This window comes from Chenopodium quinoa, unplaced genomic scaffold (genome assembly GCF_001683475.1).
Source record: "Chenopodium quinoa cultivar QQ74 unplaced genomic scaffold, ASM168347v1, whole genome shotgun sequence".
Taxonomy (NCBI): domain Eukaryota; kingdom Viridiplantae; phylum Streptophyta; class Magnoliopsida; order Caryophyllales; family Amaranthaceae; genus Chenopodium; species Chenopodium quinoa.
In genome coordinates, this window is record NW_018743391.1 from 1,351,384 (window position 1) to 1,357,683 (window position 6,300).

A 6,300-nucleotide genomic window follows, 5' to 3' on the forward strand; every position below is an offset into this window, starting at 1 on the left:
TATTTTTCTAGACCTTAACCATGGTCGAACCCCATGATCGATTTATATATTATATCACACCCCTCGCTTTGGGCTTTAAGTGTGGATGCAACATGGACCCTCCTTATACCCAGCGCACAATAATCCATTTGAAGGTGAGAGATGAATGAGATTTGAATCCGTAACCTTTGTGTCACGCTGGCTCCGATACCATATTAATTATAGGTTTATCGCAACAAAATAAAAAACTTAACTTGATGGTTGAATCACACGAATATATTTTATACTATATAAATATATATCTATATGTACTCTCTCTGTCCCAAAACATATGACACAATCAACGTTGTACACAGTACATGCCAATGCACTAGGTTGATGACTTTATTTTTATACTCCCTCCGTTCCAAATTACTCGCAACGGTTTGACTTTTTGCACTATTCACATATCTCCCTTTGACCATCTTTTTTAACTATTATATAAAAGTCAATGTAATCATGTAAGATGTTGTTGGGTTTATTTTAATGTATAGTTTCTTAATATAAAATTTTTATAACTTATACAAATATATAATAAAAGATATCAACGGTCAAATATGTGCATCGACAAACGCGTCCAGTCAAAATGTTGCAAGTATACTGGGACAGAGGGGGTACTAGTTTTGTGCCCTGTGCAATGCCCTGTTTGTTTATTACGGAGTAAATTTTAGGATAATTTTTTTTAAATCTATATGCAAAATTTTAAAACTACAACATAATTTTTTAGATCTTCATTGCAATTTTAAATCTATCCAAAAAAATTATACGTGTCTATATAATGATTAGTCGTTGTTACTTATGTGACACGATATTTGTGAAAAGTTGGAATGCCTAAGCTTGTGCCCTGGCTAATCATACCGCAGTTATGTTATATTGCGTGACTTGATTAATAAATGAGTAAATTATATTTTATGTTAATTAATAAAATATCTATCATACATAGATTTATTTTGAAGTACTTATATATTTAGTCTGAATAAAATTATAATTTAAATTGTATATTGGTATATTGATTTTTTTATCGAAATTAAAAATCTATCCTAAAAATTAACCAAATTTTATTGAAAATAAAGCTCTAAAGTACGTGACTTTTTTATCCAAAAAAATCTATCTAAATATATGCAACTTTAAAAAAAATATTCAAATAAATCCTACATATCAAAACAATTATACTTTTATTTCGGCTATATAGTGCGATATTTGGCGAAAAGTTAAATTGACAAGTATTTTTTATCTTACCTAAGCTAAAACATTAATATAGTATTTAAAACGAATTTTATGATATAAAAATAACATGTCTATAAGATATTTTCAAAATTTACAATCTAATATATATATATAAAGGGGAGTTTTTTCCCGAGTTTTTAGAGAGCAATTAGTATTAGGTACTCCTGGAGTACCTAGTATTGTACTCCAGGGCCCAGCCCAATCTAATATATGGGATTAAAACCCAATAAACGAAATTAAAGCATGCAAGGCTAATTAGACAAAATAGCAACTTAGGAAAAGCAAATAACATGAAACTAACTCCATATATAAAAGAAAGGTAGATGAAAAAAATTAAATCATTTCATTTCTACTCCACTACTTTCACTTTCTCTATCCATTTGAACTACTCCTGCAAATTTCTTGTCCAACTTCAAGATCATGTCCAAAAACAACATAAATTAGCGAAATGCATATCAAGGGAAGTAAGTATTTGTTTAATTTTATCTATAAATTATTTTGCAATTGTACATTTATAACATGAAATTTGCAATTAAAACAAGCAAGTAGGGTAAACCAATTAAATGATATTGAAAAACTAGATGAAATTGCATATTTGAAAACAAAAATTATAGATAAGTTCTTATTATTTTGATCAATTTTGTTTCTAGGCTTATGTTATTCAGCATTGCATATTATGTTATTTTGATTGTGAAGTCAGATCTATATTTCTAAAATGTGTTTTAATTTGTTAATATTATTCTTTAAATGATGTTATTTTGCTTAATATCTAATGTTATTCTACTTAAAATCTAATGTTATTTTGGGTTGATCATCATGTGTTGTTTTAGTTTTTGAAAGTAGATTTGTTTTGGCAGAATTATTTAACGTTTTTCTAAAACACCATTTTTTTAATTTGTTTCATAAATGATGATATTTTGTTTTAAGCCTAATGTTATTTTATTTTTATTATGTGTTATCTTAATGAAATCCTAAATTTGTGTTGTTTTGTTATTTTAATGTATCCTTTATTATTCTACTTAACCTTTGAGTTAAGTTGTTATTTTGTTTAATATCTTATGTTATTTTCAATAGAAGTTTAAGTTATTCAGTTATCAAGTTATGTGTTATTTTAGGTTAAACTTTGAGTTACTTTGTACACAAATTGATGTTATTCTATTTAAAGTCTATTGTTATTTTGTTCTAAACATGTGATATTCAAATAAACCATATCTTCTGTTATTCTATTTTAAATTAGTGTTATTTTTATTTTTCAAAAATTGCAATTGAAAGAAAAAAATTGATTGAATTCACAAAAATTGAAAGAAAATAGAGGAAAAAAAGAATAGCTGGAAGAAAAAGAGGAAAACAGGGATGAAGAAATTCACTGAAATTGAAAAAAAAATACAGGAAACAAAGTATAGCAAGAAGAAAAAGGGGAAAACAAAGAAGAAGGTAGGGATAGATAATAGAACGACATCGTTTGACCCCTGGAGTATCATGCTCACAGTACTCCAGGAGTAGGGTAGAAATTGCGGCCACATAAGATCTAATTTTCTTAGTGTGCCATGTAGGATTATAAATTTTAGTAGTAACCAATTAAATAGGAGATTATTAAAATCTTTTATAATTAAATAATTCAAATGCCACATAAGCAAAATTGGCGAATAAGATTTTCCAATTTAAATTAATTAAATATAAAATATTATCTTTTGATATTAGGAATTTTATCTAAACATATAACAAATTTTAGCACATAAATATATGTATAAAAAAAAATTATTTTAAAAAATTCAAACAAACCGTTCATCAGGATTCATCTAGTCTATTTTATTTTAAATTCAACTTATTTATCCTAAATAATCTATCTTTAATTTACTTATCTAGGAGTCAGATGTATCGTACTAAATCTTATATGTCGCCTACATGGCGCGACACTTGGCAAAAAGTTGAAACGCCAAGTGTAATTGTCTCGTAACCTAGCTAAAAGTTTAGCTTTATATATTAGTTATTATATATGTATGATAATTAAATATTAAAGAAAATTAGTTTATAAAACTATATAATGAAACTTTATATTAATATCTATCTAACAACATATCTTATAATAAAATACTCCGTATGTTTTAGTAAAAAATTATGATCAAATTTAATATATAAATAGTGAAAAAAATTCAACGTCTTAGATATTATGAGTATGAGGGAGTATATCAGAAAATAAGGTTTTACAACTACAAATTTTATACTCTACAGATTTCATCAAGTAGTATCTCTTTGTCCACAATTAAATGCTAAAATCATTAGTAATGTCGGCCAATAAAGCAATGACTACAAATCCGATTGGACGAATTGGTAAAAATCCAACAAAAAAAAGGTGGAAGTCAAGTAATTAAGGTAGATTTCTTACCACTTCTATATATCTAGACTATGAAGTGATGAGGCGTTTACTAAAGCAAAGTCTACCAATAACTTGGTGCAATTTTTTCACCCATATATTGGGGTTGGAGTTGTACCAATATTTATAAATTAAAGATTCAAACACCAAAATTTCATGTATTCTTTCTCTTAAAAATTAAACAGTCCCGCCACAATTTCACGTATTCTTTCTCTTAATAACTATAGTCGCTTTTTGTTACATAATAAAACTATGAAAACCGTAATTGCAACATTGTCAATAATTTTGGTGATCCTAAACCTAAACTCTGTTAGCCCGCAACCTACAACCACTATAACGTAGTGTCACTCGGGGCTAAACCCGACTCAAACTCCGACTCTTCCAAGGCGTTGAAGGCGGCTTGGAATTTAGCTTGTGATTCATCAGGCGAGTCTACAATTCATATTCCTGAAGGAGAATTCTTTCTTCGAACATCCCTTACCTTTTCGGGAAAGAGATGCCAAAGTAGTAAGATTAATTTTGTTGTAAACAGTACCATAGTAGCCCCTAGTGATTTTCTGGTGCTTCAAAATTCAAAAACATGGGTGTTATTTGATCACGTCAATGGTGTTACGCTTTCTGGTGGAGTGTTTGACGGTGCAGGAGCTAAACTATGGAATTGTAAACGATATAGAAAAGGAGCATGCCCTTGTGGTGTCAAAATAAGTTATTTATTTTCTATGAGTAAAATTTAATATATATGCGATTTATATATTGGCATGCATATATTAGTTATATTTGCATCTAGACATAATATGATAAATCAATGCTCTAATTTAACTAGTATCTACATTTATTTATTGTTAGATGGTAAGTTTTACATTGAGGAAACTGTATATGTTATTTGATCTCAATGGTATGGCTACACCAATTAAGTTATTTGATAGAGTAAAATTTAATATATATTATATAATCATTTTAATATATTTATTATTGATTGACAATTGAATATATTCGTATTTAAGATTTAACAATTTAAGTTTCTAAATTTCCTAAATTTCAAAAATAATGAAATATATGTGTTTAATTCTTAATTAACTTTTTTTTTTCCTCAAAAAAATAAATATAATTAACATTTTTTTTATTAAATTGCAGAATTTAGGTTTTCTAAATTCCCAAAACATTGAAATAAATGGTATAACTTCACTCGATAGTCAATTGTATCATATTGTTATCGATGGTTGTCGAAACGTGAAAGTGCAAGGGGTTACGATTTCTGCTTCAGGTCATAGCCCAAATACTGATGGCATTCACATATAATCGTCAACTGATGTTACAATATTGAGTTCATCAATTGCTACTGGTGATGATTGTATCTCAATTGGACCGGGAACTAAAAATTTGTGGATTCAACATATTGCATGTGGTCCCGGTCATGGCATAAGTATTGAGAGTTTAGGAAAAACTTTACATGAGCCAAAAGTGCACAATGTCACAGTACAAAGGTCGACTTTCACTAATACGAAGAATGGAATGAGAATCAAGTCATGGGGAAAGCCAAGTGATGGATTTGTAAGCAATGTTGTTTTTCATCATCTCACGATGGAAAATGCTCGAAATCCAATCATTATTGACCAAAAATATTGCCCCAATCACAAGAATTGTCCAAGAGAGGTATATTAAACTTTATTTTTGATTAAATTCGAGTTTTTATTTCAAATATAGGTAAAACTTATAACGATTTTTCTTATCTTTATTTTGTGAATAGGTTTTTGAAGTAAAAATAAGTGACGTGACGTGACATATGACGATATTCATGTATCATCAGCAACATCAATTGCTATGAAGTTTGATTGTATCCCAATACATCGTTGTTCGAGCATAAAGTTGAAGAATATAAATTTGACTTATAAGAGCAAACAAGCTTCTTCTTTTTGTAGCAATTGTGAGGGATCAACTTTTGGGGATACCCAACCTAAAAGTTGTTTAAACTAATCTACTAGTTTAATTATAGTCAAATAAAACAAGGTTAAATATGATGATTTACATTTTTTTTAACAAGAATGATTCGCCAACTTTGGTGGAATACTTACACACTAAATCATACATATATCATGTATTTATAGATGTCGGATCGGTTCATTACTCCACTATTTATGCATGTACCTCTAGTTAATTCTAGAATTGTCTATGTATAAAGTTTTTCTTATAAGTTGTAATAAATTAATCAATCAACTGCCTATGTATAAAGTTTTTCTTATGTTTATGCATATTAATAATAATAGTATTATAAAGTGAACCAAACAAGTTCAAAGAAAAATAAGACATAGATAAAATTACTTTTAAGTTAATAAATTAGCTAGTTTGGAAATTAAATTTTATAATTAGCCGTTTTGGTAAATGCTTTTAACAAATTAGCCGTTTTGTTAAAAGATCCTAATTATTTTTAGGAGGTTAGATAAATGACTCAATTTATCACTTTTGTGTTGATAATATATAATAGAGTATAAAACATTTTTCTGGGCCTTAACCATGAATCCATGATGGTTGAACCCCATGATCGATTTATATATTATATCACACTCCTCGTTTGGGGTTTCAAGTGTGAATGCAACATGAACCCTCTTTATACCCAACGCTTAATATTCCACTTGAAGGTGGAGATGAATGACATATGAATCTGTGACCTTTGTGTCACACTG

General features: G+C 28.3%; 1 pseudogene; it reads left to right on the plus strand.

Annotated features, from left to right (window-relative positions):
- Nucleotides 1-3,139: 3,139 nt before the first annotated feature.
- LOC110738573 lies at nt 3,140-5,593 on the plus strand (annotated as a pseudogene).
- Nucleotides 5,594-6,300: the final 707 nt, after the last annotated feature.